The sequence below is a fragment of the Ovis aries genome, chromosome 1 (genome assembly GCF_016772045.2).
Source record: "Ovis aries strain OAR_USU_Benz2616 breed Rambouillet chromosome 1, ARS-UI_Ramb_v3.0, whole genome shotgun sequence".
Classification (NCBI taxonomy): Eukaryota; Metazoa; Chordata; class Mammalia; order Artiodactyla; family Bovidae; genus Ovis; species Ovis aries.
In genome coordinates, this window is record NC_056054.1 from 167517690 (window position 1) to 167535448 (window position 17759).

Genomic DNA, 17759 nt, shown 5'->3' on the forward strand with positions numbered 1-17759 from the left:
CCACCATATGACCCAGCAATCCCACTCCTAGGCATTTACCTGGAAGAAACCAAAATTTTAAAAGACACATGTATCCCATTGTTCATTGCAGCACTATTTACAATAGCTAGAACATGGAAACAACCTAGATGTCCATCAACAGATGAATGGATGAGGTAGTTGTGGTACATGTACACAATGGAACATTACTCAACCATAAAAAGGAATGCGTTTGAGTTAGTTCTGATGAGGTGGATGAATCTAGAATCTATTAGAGTGAAGTGAGTCAGAAAGAGAAAGATAAATATCGTGTTCTAATGCATAGATACAGAATCTAGAATAATGGTACTGAAGAATTTATTTGTAGGGCAGCAATGGACAAACAGACATAGAGAATAGACTTATGGACATGGGGAGAGGGGAGGAGATGGTGAGATGTATGGAAGGAGTAACATGGAAACTTACATTACCATATGTAAATAAAGAGCCAATGAGAACTTGCTGTATGGATCAGGAAACTCAAACAGAGGCTCTGTATCAATCTAGAGGGGTGGAATGGGATGGGAGATGGAAGAGAGGTTCAAAAGGGAGGGGATATATATATACCTATGGCTGATTCATGTTGAGGTTTGACAGAAAACAACAAATTTCTGTAAAGAAATTATCCTTTAATAAAATTCAAAAAAGTAAAATACTAGCTCTGCCATCTATGAGATAAATATATTTTTTAGAAAAGTAATATATATATATGTACATGCTTCTTATATGTAAGTATTTATATATTTTAATTTTGAGCATGTCACTTTGCTTTTCTATAATTTATCAACTATAAAATGGGGATACAAATGTTCTACCAGATTCAGAGTTTTATGAAATTCAAAATGCACCTGCTAGTTTGATATTTAAAATAGTCATGGGAAACATTCCAGAGAAAATAACCTCAACTCTTTGTTATAAATTTTGTTCGGTAAAAAATGTAAATAATGTCTGCTAGTGAAACATAAAGGTGATGGCTTGAAGGCACTGTTGGGCATTATCAAGTTAGATAATGTCTAACTATGTCTAGATAATGTCTAGATTAGATGTTGCATCTAATCTAGCAATCTAACAAATTGCAATAAATCTAATGATAATGTTAAAAAAACAAGTCAGTCAGAACACTTTCCTCAAGACCCTATAGTAATTTCAGTTCAGCCAGAGTAAAATCAGGATCTTTCCAAAGGCCTCAGGAGTCCCTAGGACTTTTTTCTGCCCAAGTTTATTACATTACTGACCTTAGATGTTGCTCCAACCATCTTGGCCTCCTAAATGATTCCCCCTTAAACTAAGTACATTTATACTTTAGGTACATATACTTTTCACTGGCTCTTCCCTTTGCCTGGAATTTCTTTCCAAATGAGTACCTTACCTTCTTAAAGTCCTTGCTCAGATCTTATTTTCATAATGAGGCCAGTTGGACTACTGGGTTTAAAAATTGCAGTGTCCTCAGCACTCCGGTCACTCTCTCACCCTGTTCTTTTTCTTTTTTACCCCCATGGAACTCATCACCTCTTAACATTCTGTATAATTTATTTTTTGTCTGTTTGTTATCTATCCAAATAGTACATGAGTTCCATTAGGGTGGACTTTTATGTCTCCAGTAAAAAGAAATGTTCCTGGAACATAACAGTTACTCAATGATGATAACTAAAAGAAAAATGTGAATGTTGGCACATAATCCTGGAATAATGTCTAATAACTCAGAGAAAAGGAAGGTCTTACGATATGTTGGGTGCAAAAGTATATTCTCTCAGGATGGGAAGATTTCACTTCTCAAATAGATAAAGTGAATCATTGCTGTAAGTGGTGAAGTAAGTGACAGAACTTGGAGTCTCTGGCCTGTACTAGTTCCTGCAGCAACTCTGGGTACCTGTAGATCTCAGCTGAGCCCCTTAGAATGTGGTCTAGCCAAGGGCTTAGCCAGAAACATCTGCCCACCTTGTACCTGGGAACTTGGTAAGAATGAAAATTTCCCTTCCTTGAGGGTGGGGCTTATGAATCTTCACTTTAATTTAGCATCTTTGTAATTATCTTAAACAAGAGCCACAATTAAAGGGAAAACTGGCCTAATTTATGTACACATCAAGGGCATTAGTTTTCACGGGAAATTCATGTCCAGTCAGGGTTTTAAAGACATGTCTCATGGTTGCCTCATTCGCACAAGGAGGTGGAACAGGCTTCCTTGGCAGTGGGGAATGTTGAGGGACTGACTGCTTAATTCTTTTGATCTTGAAATAAAAAGAGTAATTTACCATAAAAGCAAATTTATTCAGCAATATCAGAGGACTGCAATTCGGGGCATGCAAATTATGGTGACCACAGGCAAGTCCAAAGAATAGAAGAGAAGTACTTGCTTTTAGAGAGGAAAAAAGGAAGTTGGGAAGAATTGTTTCAAGGAACCCAAGGTGGTAAATGCCTCTCAATGGCTGAACTGTTGCTAGGGAAGGAGAAATTCTTTTTTCTTCAGGCACCTTCCTTTACAGGGATCTGAGTAGTTAGTGAAAGCTCCTCATTTATGATTCTATTTTAAATGTTTCCTTTATTTATTTTCATAACTCCCAGTTTCTAGGAGGCTCTCTTTAAACCATTTAAGACAGATGGATTTCAAAAAGCAATTAATTCTCAATATGAATTCATTTCTGGGCATTCCATGGCTGAGTTTGCATCTTGTCAAAAGAATTTCTGAAGAAAAATGGAGCGATTTAGAACAGATGGCTCAGTGACAGGAGTTATTTTGGCCATAAGAAGTATCTTTAGACCCTGATTCTAAGCCAGTCAGGCACATTGCTTTTCTGAGAACACCCACATTTTTTTATGCCTTCTTGTTGCACTTCCTGCAACCTCCATATCCAAATTCTTACCCTGGGTCAGTGTCTCAGTTAACTGGCAAAAATTATGTTAGACATTTCCTGCTCTACACTCAAGTTGTGTTTTTCGTGTCTGTCTGGCTTTCCTATCTTTTTTTCCCCCCATCTTTATTTTAAAGAAAAAATAGTCATGCAAATATTCTGGAACTATAATCTAAACTGCAGCATTTTACTTTCTTTAATAGGATCCTAGAAGAATTCATTAACTCAGTTGCAACATCCATGAACTTCTTCTCATTGTGGGTCTTCTGTTTCTTCTCTCCTCTTCCCCTCATTCTGTTTCTTCTCATCTCTTTCTTCTTCCTTTGCACTTTCTTCGGTAGATAACTTTTAAAACTTTTTTTTTATTTTTAAAAATTTATTTATCTTAATTGGAGGCTAATTACTTTACAATATTGTATTGGTTTTGCCATACATCAACAAGAATCCACCATGAGTGTACACGTGTTCCCAATCCTGAACCCCCTCCCACCTCCCTTCCCATACCATCCCTCTGGGTCATCCCAGTGCACCAGCCCCAAGCATCCTGTATCCTGCATCGAACCTGGACTGGTGATTCGTTTCTTATATGATATTATACATGTTTCAATGACATTCTCCCAAATCATCCCACCCTCTCCCTCTCCCTCAGAGTCCAAAGACTGTTCTATACATGTGTCTCTTTTGCTGTCTCTCATACAGGGTTATTACCATCTTTCTAAATTCTGTATATATGTGTTAGTATACTGTATTGGTGTTTTTCTTTCTGGCTTACTTCACTCTGTATAATAGGCTCCAGTTTAGATAACTTTTTATTTCCAATGTTCTCTCTTGATTTGGGCCTTCTTTTCTCTTGAGCACTTTAGATTCATAGGATGTTGGAAGCAGCAGGTCCTTAGAGATCATCTGCTTCAAGACTCATCTTTAAGGTAAAGATGCTGAAGCCCAGTCAGGTAACAAGATTTGCTCAGAGTTTTCACAGAGTTCACAGAACAGGAGCCCTGTCCTCTGACCCCCAAGTCAGTTCCCCTCCACAGTGGGCTCTCTTTTCTTCTCTTTCTCTAAGGTAGACCTTTCCGTTGCCAGCTCAGGAGCCACATTTAACCCATGAGCAACTTTTTTTTGGCCTGAATATAAGTAAAAATAAATCATTTGTCGTTATTTAAAAATGGAGGATTTCAGAAAAGATCTGGAGGTGGACAGACCGTGATTCCTGGAGCTGAGCCTGGTTCAAATCCCAGTTAGACTTCTTATTAAGTGGGCGTGGAAGAGTTAGAGGAATATAGAGGAATAAATGGCAGTATGTGTAAAGTGCCCACAGCAGTGCCTGGTGCTTGGCAAGTGCTGCATGTGTCTGATGTCACCTACTTCTTATTTTTATAGTCATGTTGTTGTGAAGCTTGCTTAGCACCGAGAAGCCTAACCCATTTGTGTACCCTTCCTGTCCTCTGTGTGCAGCTCCCTCACACGCCTGTGTGTCTTCCTTCCAAGCACCAAATCTCTGACTCTGAGTTTTCCATCAGAAGTTTTAAGAATAGGAAAATGTTACAAGCTCACTCTTATCTAGAGGGACAGTCTGTCTGGAGTTTTTTTTTTTACGTATGAAATAACAATATTAAAGAGGGAGAAATGTAGTTGTGCTGCTTCAGATATGCAGGATAATGCTGCCATCAGGGCTTGCTGAGCTGGGCTTTTGATGCTCGGGTGGTGTGTTTCAAACCGCAGAGGTAGACTCGTTAGTGGAAAGGGAAACCGGTTGAGGAAGGTGTGACTAGAATTTTAAAAATGGAATAAAGTAGATGTGTTTCATTTTGTTCTACATTATCCGGACAAAAATTGTTTTATGGAATCCTTTTCAACTGCATATTTATGTGTGTATTGGGATAGGATGAAACATGCCTTTCTTATTGTGAGTCTTCATCTAGAAGTTAGACAAGCTTTCTAATTTTTAGATAATCTTGTATTTTGAAAAGATTAAAATACCATATTTTAATAAATTTTAAATATTATATTTAATTTATAATTTAAAATATATTTAAGATGGAAATAAAACCTTGTGTTTTAATAACTATAAGATAATCTTGTATTTTAATAATTAGATAGGGATAATTCTTAATTGGCAGTACTAATGGATTTAATAGGATAGACCTAAATTCCTCTCTTTTGAGAAGACTTGTCTTTATATTATTTATTTGCTTAACAAACCGCTTTGTCACAAGTTCAGGGAAAATTCCATTAGCAAAGGATTGTGTAAGAGGCTTGTCATCCAGCAGATTTGCTGAGGTGTTCTAATCATAACATATTCTCAAAAATAATAATAGCCTTGAATGATAAATCTTTTTTTCTGGTTCTTATCCGTGGACATGAGGAAAGTCTGAGCCCATGAGTAGTTTATATTGTCAGTATAGAGGAGAGGATTTAGCTGTTAATGATTCTTTACTCTTCTGCCCTGTGCAATTTCCTCATGCCATTTCAATCAGTGCTCACCAAGGCCCGCATTCTGGCTACCTGGCAACAGATGTTTTAAACATATTACATGAGCTGAACTTTCAAGACATCCTCTATTCTTCTTTGTGGCTCCAAGGCTTGATTTCACTTTTATAAGCATAAGGAAGGAGGTCCTCAAGAACTGTTTATGGTTGAACATGAGGCTACTTTAAACTTCTACCCTCCAACTTGAATTCCTGGAGGTAGTTTACCCAATAAAGTAGCCAACTATCCCCCCCAAATGTATACTTATTCTGTATAGAGGTACTACCATACTGATACATTATATACATTATTAAACACATAGAAGAGTAGAAGTAAAAAGGGATAAGATGAAATAAATCAACTTCCAAATAATTTTTAAATGGTAAAAAATCTTGCCAATAATAATATTTATTATATTGAATATCTTTGTTATTTTAAAACAATGTGATATTGAGAATTTAAGTTCTAGTTTTAAGTATAGTTCATTTCAGCACTGACTTTTAGTAGCATAATGTTATAAGTGGAAAAGATACCTCACATTGATATATAGACCCTAATGAAGAAGTATGTCATTAGCTGCTATTGCTTTATGTGATACTTTTTAATCTCAATGCATCAATTATGCTAAAGTTTTATTAAAATTCAGCTTGTAATATCTATCTTCCCTTATGACAGTTACTGTTTTAAAATTCATCAAAATGAATTCAATATATACTGAAGTATTTCATTTGGAAGATTTTTATTTGGGTTAAATAATTCTGTCCCTATATTTTAAAGTGTGCAGATATGAAAGTTGTCATAGGTGATACACATCATTTATAGCAACACAAACCCATAATGCTGAAAATATTTCTTAGTATTCACTTTCAGAATCTTTTTTCTATAATTTTTAGTGAAAATCAGCTACAGCCTTACTGAGACAGGTTTCATTCGCTTATTCATTTTAAAGATTAATCATTAAGAAAAAGTCAGCAAATTTGGATCCATTGTGTTTGTGAAAGAAAAAATGGGTATCTTATCAGTAAGTTCGATACCTTTCTAATACTTTGCCATGAAATAATCAGGAAATTTTAAGCACTTTAAAAGATTTTTATCATGACTCTCCATCTCATTACAAAGTATTGCAGAGATCTTGTTTTTATAAAATCAGTTGCATTAATGACATTGTGTAATACTTTGTGCACTTCCGTTTCATTTTCTTTGCTGTAATTGCTTGTCTTTTAATGATAAAGTACATAGATTTCATTTGATTTGCTCTCTCCAAAATGTACTCCAAAAATTTAAATTGTTATTATTTTTATTACATTCAAAGATTTCAATCCATCAAGAGTTAGCTTAAATGATTTTCATTCCTATATCAGAGAAGTAATTTACTAACTAGAATAAATCTTTGCATATCCTTTTAGTTTAGTTGTTCACAAGGAAATTAGTGCTACATAAATGTTGTTATTGGAAAAAAAACTAGAGTATATAATAAGTATAGACATAAAAAATATATATTTTCATCCAATTGTATAGTAAACCTCCCATACTGGTTCATACTTATTTCTTTAAATATGCAATATGTTTATATTTTCCAATAGTATTTTCTGACAAAAAATATGTTTTAATTTGTAGCCATATTACTTCTCGTATTTTGTCAGCTGTTTTCACTGTAGGAAGGACAATCTTTACTAATGGTACATAGTTTTTCTTTTTGTGCTTAAGTAGGGAATTTAGTCGGAGAAGGCAATGGCAACCCATTCCAGTACTCTTGCCTGGAAAATCCCATGGATGGAGGAGCCTGGTGGGCTGCAGTCCGTGGGGTCGCTAACAGTAGGACATGACTGAGCGGCTTCACTTTCACTTTTCATTTTCCTGCATTGGAGAAGGAAATGGCAACCCATTCCAGTGTTCTTGCCTGGAGAATCCCAGGGACAGGGAGCCTGGTGGGCTGCTGTCTCTGGGGTTGCACAGAGTCAGACACGACTGAAGCGACTTAGCAGCAGCAGCAGGGAATTTAGTATGTAATACATATTTAGAGAAATATTATAAAGGCCTGGGTTAGGTGTAGTATGGTACTTTGAACCACCACCAAAAAAACTTTGACATTTGTCATCATGTTCCACATGATTAGTGTGTGTCTTAGTAATGATGATGGCTTTCAAACTGTCATTGTTTCAAGGTACAGTATCTACTTATGTCAAGGTAGATCTTTAATGATGGTGAATATAAATGTGTATTTCACAGACTCTTCTTGACAATTTGAATAATTTGGGGCTAATTCTTGTTAGGTTAAATCAGTGACAACTTACTTGGAATAAAAGTAAAAAGTCTGACATTGTCTTATTGCCTTAAATTACTTGAGGCAAATGGGCTTCCCATGTGGCGCAGTGATAAAGAATCTGCCGGCCAATTCAGGAGATTCAAAAGATATGGGTTTGATCCCTGGGTTGGGAAGATCCCCAGGTTGGGAAGATCCCCTGATAACCCACTCCAGTATTCTGGCCTGGAAATTTGAGGCAAGCCATTCAAAAATTTTTCCATTACTTTATTATGGAATTTTGCAAATAAATAAAATAAATAAAGAGTATAATGAACCTGATATGCCTTTCACCTAGTTTTAGTAATTATCACTGCATGGTATATCTTATTTCCCCTATATATATATCTTCCTACTCATCTCACCTCAGATTATTGTAAATCAGTTCTCAGACAATGTATCCTTTTACCTGTGTATATTTTGGTATATACTTCCAAAAATGATTATAATGTTGAACACATTAAAATGAATGATGCTTTAAAATATTATTAAATATTTAGTGTTCAAATTTCTGCTATTGTTTTATAACTTCATTTTTATTTTTGAGATTAAAGTAATATGTTGAGGATACATTTTGGGAGTAGCTGCCGTGGTACTTTCTGTTTGACTCATTTAATGTGGGAGAAAGAGTTTGAAGGTAAAGATTTTTTGAGTGAGTGAGGGTATTGTATGCTGACATGAGGAGAAATGTAGAGGTGGTGAGAGGGAGAAAATGAAGACTTCAGTTTAAGATGTGTGAAAATAACAAGATGGAAATAACAAGTTGACATTTGGATGAATAAACCCAGAACTCATAAAGGAGGCATGACTGAGATATGGAAATTTGGGAATATGTGTGGCAGAGATAATATTTAAAACCATGAGAATAAGAGACAAAAAAAGGTAAGACTGTAGCATTGGAGAGCTCAGAACTAAGACTGGCCAATTCTGTCTCCTTAAAGAGAATGAGAAGGTCTATGCAGAAAAATCAAGGGTATGCAGAGGTAACCCTGGAAGAGATGGTTCAGGAAAGCAATAGGGGTCAACAGTGTTCGGTGCTGCAGGGATGTTTTATGAAATGAGAATGAAAAGTCTCTCAGTTATTCTGAGACCCATTTCTACTGCTAAGAGAGTCAGTTAACATACCTGGGTCTCAATTTAACTATCTGAAATATGGTGCTTATGAAAGATGGTGTTGGATCGTCTGGGTAAGGGGTGTTGGTCAGGAAGTGCTAGGCATTTCATCCAGCACTGTAAGTGGGTTAGTGTGAGCAAAAGGTGATATAGACCATTTTCTCTGTGTGTGTTTAGTTACCAAGTCGTGTCCAATTCCTTTGGGACCCTGTGGACTATAGCCCACCATGCTCCTCAGTCCATGGGATTTCCCAAACAAGAATACTGGAATGGGTTGCCATTTCCTTCTCCAGGAGATCTTCCCAGTTGAGGGATCAAACCCTCATTTCCTGCATTGCAGGTGGATTCTTTGCTGCTGAGCCACTGGGTTCTACCAACTCTATAAAATCTGTGAGGTGTGAGAACATTGTACCTTATGGGACAAACAAAGGGATTTTCCGAGTCACTCTGTAAATTACTAGGTAAATATAAAGTGACATTTCTGTTTCTGAGACAATAAATGTCAAAGAGAATTTTTCTGTGCACTGGTTGTGGCAGATTTAAGGCAGATGCAACCATGATGTTGATTTCACAGAGAAGAATCTGGAGACAAGGTTGTCAAGGCTGTGATCCCAAGTGTTAATGCATTAGCATCTTGGGAGTTTCGAGGTCCCTAAGGCTTTAAGATTTGTTTGCCTCTAGTGTTATTAAGTTATGGCCACTAGAAAATTCTGTCTTATCTTCATTTCACAGAGCTATCTAGAAATAATGAATATTCGGAAACCCCCATTTTCAGTTCAAGACCCTGTACTTCCATCCCTCAGTGTGACTCTCAGAACCTCCCATCCCTGTCCCTGTCATTTATTGTTGAATAGAGGTTGTAGAGGAAAGAGGATGATGATCCCCATTCTGCAGATTCTTGCCCTGGAGATGGTGCTGAGGCTCCAGCTGCGTTTTGGTACCTTGTGCAGGAAGAAATCACAACCTCAAGCAGTGATCCCATGCATTAGGGAAGCGAACCCAGGGCACTTGGGTCAGGAACTCAGTTAGTGTGTTTCTCATGTGCAGGAACCTGATCTTGGGTCCTCACACAAAATCTCATGTGCAGTAAATGCTCAATAACTGCTGTTAAAAAAAAAAAGAAGAAGAAGAATGCCTTACCCAGTCAGGCTGCATGCATCACTGGGGAGGCAAGGCCAGCCTTTGTCATTGGCCTATAATGTCGGTTCCATGGGATGATTTTGAAGTTGCTGTCAATCACCCTGTCCCCCCAGTTACTATGCTTCTGGATGATTGCAATTCTACTTTTGGACTTCCACCAATAAAAAGTCTTGTTCTCTGACAAAATGCAAATGTGCCCAGGAGAGCAAAATTTCATCATCAGATTCATATATCTTACTGAATTTGAGTTTTTTCGATCTCTCCTGAGAGGAGAGTTTGACTAAGGATATTGAGAAGAGAGAGAGAGTAGGAGTGATGAAAAGACAGGGGAATAGTAGCTACAAAATATCTGAGTTTACAGACACCACAGTTATGCCTAGAACTGGTCCTGATTGGTAGACTGACAAGGCAGCTATCCAAGGATAATGTGTATTCACTATGACTCATTTTTTTCCCACTCATTCCTTTACACTTCAATAGGAATACAGGCAATGGGTCAAGTGCCACATACACAGGCAGTCACGGATTATTAACACAGTCACATCTAGATGCACAAAGAGGACAGGAAACATTTTTAGTCTTGCAGCCCCACTTCCTTGCAACTGATTGATTAGCACAGTAACATGAGCAAGCACTAAGCCCTGGGCTTCAGGTGACACATTCAATTAATGACATTCAGGCATGCAAAGAAAGATAAGCATTCTGGTACCAGGCAATTACAAATTATAGACTAATGAATGCGATTTTGTTTTCACAGATTTTCCCATTTTACTCTATAACACTGGGATCAACATTCATTAGCTCAGAAGGATCTAGGTTCAGGCATGCTGGCAAGGCATCAATATAAGGTAAGCTTCTGCATTTGTTCAATGTGTATGCCAGATTAGATGGAATTACCAAACTTAATCTGACCTCTAGTGGCATTTGGTAATAATGAGCACACTTGAAATATACCTAGAAGCTTTGCTGTGGAAATCCTGCCATGTTTTATTTTAAAACTGGAAGAAATCTTAGAGATGATGTGCTTAGGAAGCATCCCACCCACTGCTCCATTCTGCAGGTGAGGAGATGAGGTCTAGAAATGTTGAGTGATTTGACTGAAAGATTGAAGAGCTAATTGATAGTAAAGACACTAACGATAGAATCCAGGCTTTTATATTTCCATGCAAATATGATACTTTCATCAAAGAAAAATCAATATGAAAATATGTTTAAATGTTGATAAGGATAAGCTGAAATATACAAACTTAATGGCTTTTTGAATACTGTGAGTCAAAATCATCAAGGCACTTTCAGCTCAATATCTGAATATTTTAGTTGAAAGCATATGGAAACTCAATCAAAATTACTGACTGCAGTTGAAACATTTTTTTTTATGTTTAATACATTGATTCTAATAGTATTTATTTTTAAATTAATTTATTTGTTTTAATTGGAGGCTAATTACTTTATAATATTGTAGTGGTTTTTGCCATACAGTGACATGAATCAGCCACGGGTGTACATGTGTTCCCCATCCTGAACCACTCTTCCACCCTCTCCCCATCCCACCCCTCACGGTCATCACAATACACCAGCCTTGAGCAACCTGTCTCATGCATTGAACCTGGACTGGTGATCTCTTTCACATATGATAATATACATGTTTCAATGCTATTCTCTCTAATCCTCCCACCCTCACCTTCTCCCAGAGTCCAAAAGACTTCTATACATCGGTGTCTCTTTTGCTGTCTCACGTATAGGGTCATTGTTACCATCTTTCTAAATTCCATATATATGTGTTCAGTTCAGTTCAGTTGCTCAGTCGTGTCCAACTCTTTGCGACCCCATTAACCACAGCACACCATCCTGTCCATCACCAGCTCTCAGAGTCCACACAAACCCATGTCCATTAAGTCGATGATGCCATCCAACCATCTCATCTTCTGTTGTATCCTTCACCTCCTGCCCTCAATCTTTCCTAGCATCAGAATATTTCCAATGAGTTAGCTCTTTGCATCAAGTGGCCAAAGTACTGGAGCTTCAGCTTTAGCATCTTTCCTTCCAGAGAAATCCCAGGGTTGATCTCCTTCAGAATGGACTGGTTGGATCTCCTTGCAGTCCAAGGGACTCTCAAGAGTCTTTTCCAACACCATAGTTCAAAAGCATCGATTCTTTGGCTCTCAGCTTTCTTTATGGTCCAACTCTCACATCCATACATGACCACTGGAAAAACCATAGCCTTGACTAGATGGACCTTTGTTGGCAAAGTAATGTCTCTGTTTTGAATATGCGCTCTAGGTTGGTCATAACTTTCCTTCCAGGGAGTAAGCATCTTTTAATTTCATTGCTGCAATCACCATCTGCAGTGATTTTGGAGCCCAGAATAGTAGTCTGCCACTGTTTCCATTGTTTCCGCATCTATCTGCCACGAAGTGATGGGACTAGATGCCATGATCTTAGTTTTCTGAATGTTGAGCTTTAAGCCAACTTTTTCACTCTCCTCTTTCACTTTCATCAAGAGGCTCTCTAGTTCTTCTTTACTTTCTGCCATTAGGCTGGTGTCATCTGCATATCTGAGGTTATTGATGTTTCTCCTGCCAATCTTTATTCCAGCTTGTGCTTTTTCCAGCCCAGCGTTTCTCGTGATGTACTCTGCATAGAAGTTAAATAAGCAGGGTGACAATATACAGCCTTGATGTAGTCCTTTTCCTATTTGGAACCAGTCTGTTGTTCCATATCCAGTTCTAACTGTTGCTTCCTGACGTGCATACAGGTTTCTCGAGAGGTGTACTATTTTGGTGTTTTTCCTTCTGACCTACTTCACTCTGTATAATAGGCTCCAGTTTCATCTACCTCATTAGAACTGATTCAAATACATTCTTTTTAATGGCTGAGTAATACACCATTATATATATGTACCACAACTTTCTTATCTATTCATCTGTCAGTGGACATCTAGGTTGCTTCTGTGTCCTGGCTATTATAAAGAGTGCTGCGATGAACATTGGGGTGCATGTGTCTCTTTCAATTCTGGTTTCCTCGGTTTGTATGCCCAGCAATGGGATTGCTGGGTCATATGGCAGTTCTTTTCCATTTTTTTTAAGGAATCTCAACATTGTTCTCCATAGTGGCTATACTAGTTTGCATTCCCACCAACAGTGTAAGAGGGTTCCCTTTTCTCCACACCCTCTCCAGCATTTATTGTTTGTAGACTTTTTGATAGCAGCCATTCTGACTGGCATGAGATAGTACCTCATTGTGGTTTTGGTTTGCATTTCTCTGATAATGAGTGAGAAATATTCTTTTTTTTAAAAACAATCATTTGGCTTCCTCGGGTCTAGTTGTGGCACTCTGGATCCTCATTGCCTCAAGTGGGATCTTTCACTGCAGTGAATAAACTCTCTAGTTGTGGCTCGCATCAGCTTAAGTTGTTCAGTGGCGTGTGAGATCTTAGTCCCTGACCAGGGTTCAAACCCATGTCCCCTGCATTGCAAAGCAGCTTCTTAATCACTGCACCATCAGGAAGCCCATTTCTAATGGTGAATTTCTGGTTTTGTTTTTTTTTTCTCCGAATCTACTCTTTAGAACTATCATGACAATAATCAATACATGGGATAGTTGTGATTTAATTAGAGGAACATTTGGTCATTTGATTCAGTACTCAATTCCAGATTTTGAGAATGTTCAAACTGGGACAAGATATGAGTCTTTGTATACCTAGTTCCCAGTCTTCAGTAAAATTGCGGGCAGTGTAAAGTAGGGAAAAAGAATGCAGGTTTCAAGTTTGAGCAGACCTGGGTAGAATTCTGGCTCATCTCTGTATTAATTTCTATTGCTGCTGTAACACATTACTACAAACTGAATGGCTGAAACAATACAAATATATTCTATATCTCTGGAGGTTGGAATTCCAAGGTGAGTCTCAAGGGGCAGCAAGGTGTGAGCAGGGCTGGCTCCTGGAATCTCCAAGGGAGAATTTGTTTCTCACCTCTTCTACTTCTTGGAGCTGTTGGCATCCCTTGGCTCCTGCCTAAATAGCACCCCAGTCTCTGTTTCCATGGCTGGTCATATCACCTTCCCTTTAGTAGCCAAATTTTCCTCTTATAAAGACACATGTGATTGCATTTAGAGGACACCTAGATAATCTAGGAGAATCTTCCTAAGTCAAGATTCTTAATTTAGTCATACCTGCAATGTCCCTTTTGCTGTATTATCCTCACAGGTTTTTGGGATTAGGGCATGGTCATCTTTTGGAACCATTATTCACCTGCCACAATCTCTTACCAGCTGTGTGATCTTGGTCCTATCATCTTGACCTCCTTCTTATAATTGGTTGTGAGGGTTAAAATAAAGGATGGATGATGTGGTATTCAATAGATGCTCAGCAATATTCCCTGTTTGTACCTTCATTTAATCAATAAATAAAATTTCTAACAGTATATTATACACATAAAAGAGGAGATGAATTCAGTGTAGTTCAAGATCTGTTTCTGGAAGTGAGATTACCATCACTAATAGTGGGCATCACCAATCCTTAAAACGCAGTTTCTCAGTCCAGCGTTTCCCAGGTGATGGGCTCCTCTCTCCAGCCTCCTGAATTATGCATTTTGCATTCTGATTTTGGAAACTTGTTTACTTTCTTCATCTCATTGCCAGGCTCCTAGTTTGTATAGATAAAAACTTCATCACTGGTAATCAAACTAACTGTATTTTAAAATGATTATGTCCTGTGGCAATCAATTACACAATTCTAGCAGATGGCATATAAAGTGTGCACTGAATGGAATGATCACTATATTCAAATCTACCCAGTTTTACAGTTTATACTCAGCCATGGGCTTGGTCTACCTGAGAGAGACACTTAAAAAATGTACCATTGTATTTGGCCCTATATGTATTGCTTTCCTCCTCTTTTTTTTTTTTTTAATTATTCTTCTTCAGTATGACTTAAAGAGGACAGCTGTAGTAGAACTCAGTTTCCTTTATTGGAAATGACTCATTGATAATCATTCTGAAAGCCTTACTCTGGAACTCTTCCTTGGTGATGCCATAAATTACAGGTTATGACTGAGTTGTCACCATGATGAGTAGTCTTTTTGGGTAGCATAGGGTTCACAGTTTTAAAGTTTCATGTCTTCAAATGGGCAAACTGTCTATAGGCTTCCCAGCGATAATACCACCACTTTGTAGGATACCACATACATAGGGTTCCAGACATTTCTATCACCCTCCAGGTCCCTGAAGGCATTTCTCCAGGGCAGGAACAGACATCCGAAAAAGAAAGTGAGGAAAGAAAGGCCTTTCAAAGATCCCCCCCCCCCCCCCCCCCCCCCCGCCTCCTCTAGTCAAAACACTATTTCTTATCTTGAAGTCCTACGGACACTGCTACATATGGCTATCTTTACCCTATGACGACCGTTTCTTTTTCAGTGTTGCTTACTTTCATTAGAGTTGTCCCCTGGTTCTGAAAATAACTGATTTTAGTTGTAGCCAAGTTATTCAAAGTGCGTACATCCTATATATAGGAGAGAAGTGAAATAATCTGCAAAAATACGCTAACATTCTGTGATTCTATGCTTTAATGAGTTTGTCAGAGGAAAGGGTTAACTTTTTGCCAATAAAAAGTCCATAATAAATCTTGAGAAGGAGGAATGGGTTGCATGTGCAGGTGGAATGACCTTGAGAGAGAGAAGAGAAAGTCAGAGCAGCTCATAGAAACTTCACTGGTGACTCTGGCCCGAAATAAATTCATTGGGCCCTATCTCTTGTTTTTGCTTTGCTCTAAGTTATTTTCCATTTTTATCAGATGGTCATGAAGAGTTCCTCAGCTCAAAACTTCTTAGATTCTCTGCTACAGCATCTCTGCTTGACTTCCATGCAAGTTAGATCCCAGAGAGCACATTTATTTGTTAGCAACAGCTCCTGTTTCTCTGTCAGTTCTTTGTGCACTATTTTTTGTGTGCTGCACTGCAGCAGAAATTTCTGGCAAGAACAAAATATTCTAAAGGTAGAATTTTCAATAGGAAATACTGTAAACACAATAGCATCAGTCTTCGCTAAATCAACAACTTCAGAGTGTGTAGTTCTAGCCCTAGGCTTCTAAAGATACATCAAGGTATTGGTTTTTCCATAGTTTGTGGATACTTTTCCCCATGAGAGGTAGAGGTATTTTCCAGCCACAAAAGCCTGAACAGATTTGCAGTTACAGATTTGGGAAAAAGACTGCGCGGATTGCAGACTACAGGGAAGGCTGAATTGCAGTTGACTCTTAATCCACTAGATGGAGGTAGAGGAATGCAGAAAAGTATCCCTGGGTTGTTTATCAGGTTGACGGTGCAGAAGCTAAGGGGGAAGCTTATCTGTCATTAGGTAACATGGCAGGTTTTATCACAGACAGAATGCATGAATCTCATTCCTGAACACTGGTGGAAAATATTGGCTTGAGGTCTAAGATTGTTGCAAGATCTTTAGTTCAGTTCAATCACTCAGTCGTGTCCAACTCTTTGTGACCCCATGGACTGCAGCACGCCAAGCTTCCCTGTCCATAACCAACTCCCGGAGTTTACTCAAACTCATGTCCATTGATTCAGTGACGCCATCCAACCAACTCATCCTCTGTAGTCCCCTCTCTTCCTGCCTTCAATCTTTCCCAGCATCAGGGTCTTATCAAATGAGTCAGTTCTTTGCATCAGGTGGCCATACAAAGTATTGGAGTTTCAGCTTCAACATTAGTCCTTCCAATGAACACTTAGGACTGATCTCTTTTAGGATGGACTGGTTGGATCTCCTTGCATTCCAATGGACTCTCAAGAGTCTTCTCCAACACCACAATTCAGAAGCATCAGTTCTTCAGTGCTCAGCTTTATAGTCCAACTCTCACATCCATAAATGACTTCTGGAAAAAACGTAGCTTTGACTAGATGAAGGTTTGTTGGCAGGGTAATGTCTCTGCTTTTTAATATGCTGTCTAGGTGGGTCATGGCTTTTCTCCCAAGGAGCAGGCATCTTTTAATTTCATGGCTGCAGTCACCATCTGCAGTGATTTTGGAGCCCCTACTCCCCAGAAAGTCTGTCACTGTTTCCATTGTTTCCCCATTTATTTGCCATGAAGTGATGGGACCAGATGTCATGATCTTAGCTTCTGAATGTTGAGTTTTAAGCCAATTTTTTCACTCTCCTCTCTCACTTTCATCAAGAGGCCTTCAGTTCTTCTCTTTCTGTCATAAGGGTGATGTCATCTGCATATCTGAGTTTATTGTTATTTCTCCCGGCAACCTTGATTCCAGTTTTTGCTTCATCTAGCCTGGCATTTCGCATGATGCAATGTTCATATAAGTTAAATAAGCAGAGTGCCAATATACAGCCTTAGCATACTCCTTTCCCTATTTGGAACCAGTCTGTTGTTCCATGTTCAGTTCTAACTGTTGCTTCTTGACCTACATACAGATTTCTCAGGAAGCAGATCAGGTGGTTTGATATTGCCATCTGTTTCAGAATTTTCCACAGTTTATTGTGATCCACACAGTCAAAGGCTTTGGCATAGTCAGTAAAGCAGAAGTAGATGTTTTTATGGAACTCTCGTGCTTTTTCGATCATCCAGCAGATGTTGGCAATTTGATCTCTTGTTCCCCTGCCTTTTCTAAATCCACCTTGAACATTTGGAAGTTCATGGTTCACGTACTGTTGAAGCCTGGCTTGGAGGATTTTGAGAATTACTTTACTAACGTGTGAGATGAGTGCAATTGTACTATGAAGACCTATAAGACCTTCTAAAACTAACACCCCCAAAAGATGTCATTTTCATTATAGAGGACTGGAATGCAAAAGTAGGAAGTAAAGAGATACCTGGAGTAATAGGCAAATTTGGCCTTGGAGTACAGAATGAA

The 17759-nt window shown here is 38.3% G+C and overlaps 1 long non-coding RNA gene across 1 annotated transcript in view; it reads left to right on the plus strand.

Annotated features, from left to right (window-relative positions):
- LOC121816352 (uncharacterized) overlaps window positions 1-17759 on the plus strand; it is a 361933-nt gene that overhangs the window by 335222 nt on the left and 8952 nt on the right. Inside the window, exon 7 of the long non-coding RNA XR_006055889.2 lies at window positions 10649-10739. This is a non-coding gene — a long non-coding RNA (uncharacterized LOC121816352). The remainder of the gene's footprint in view (window positions 1-10648; window positions 10740-17759) is intronic.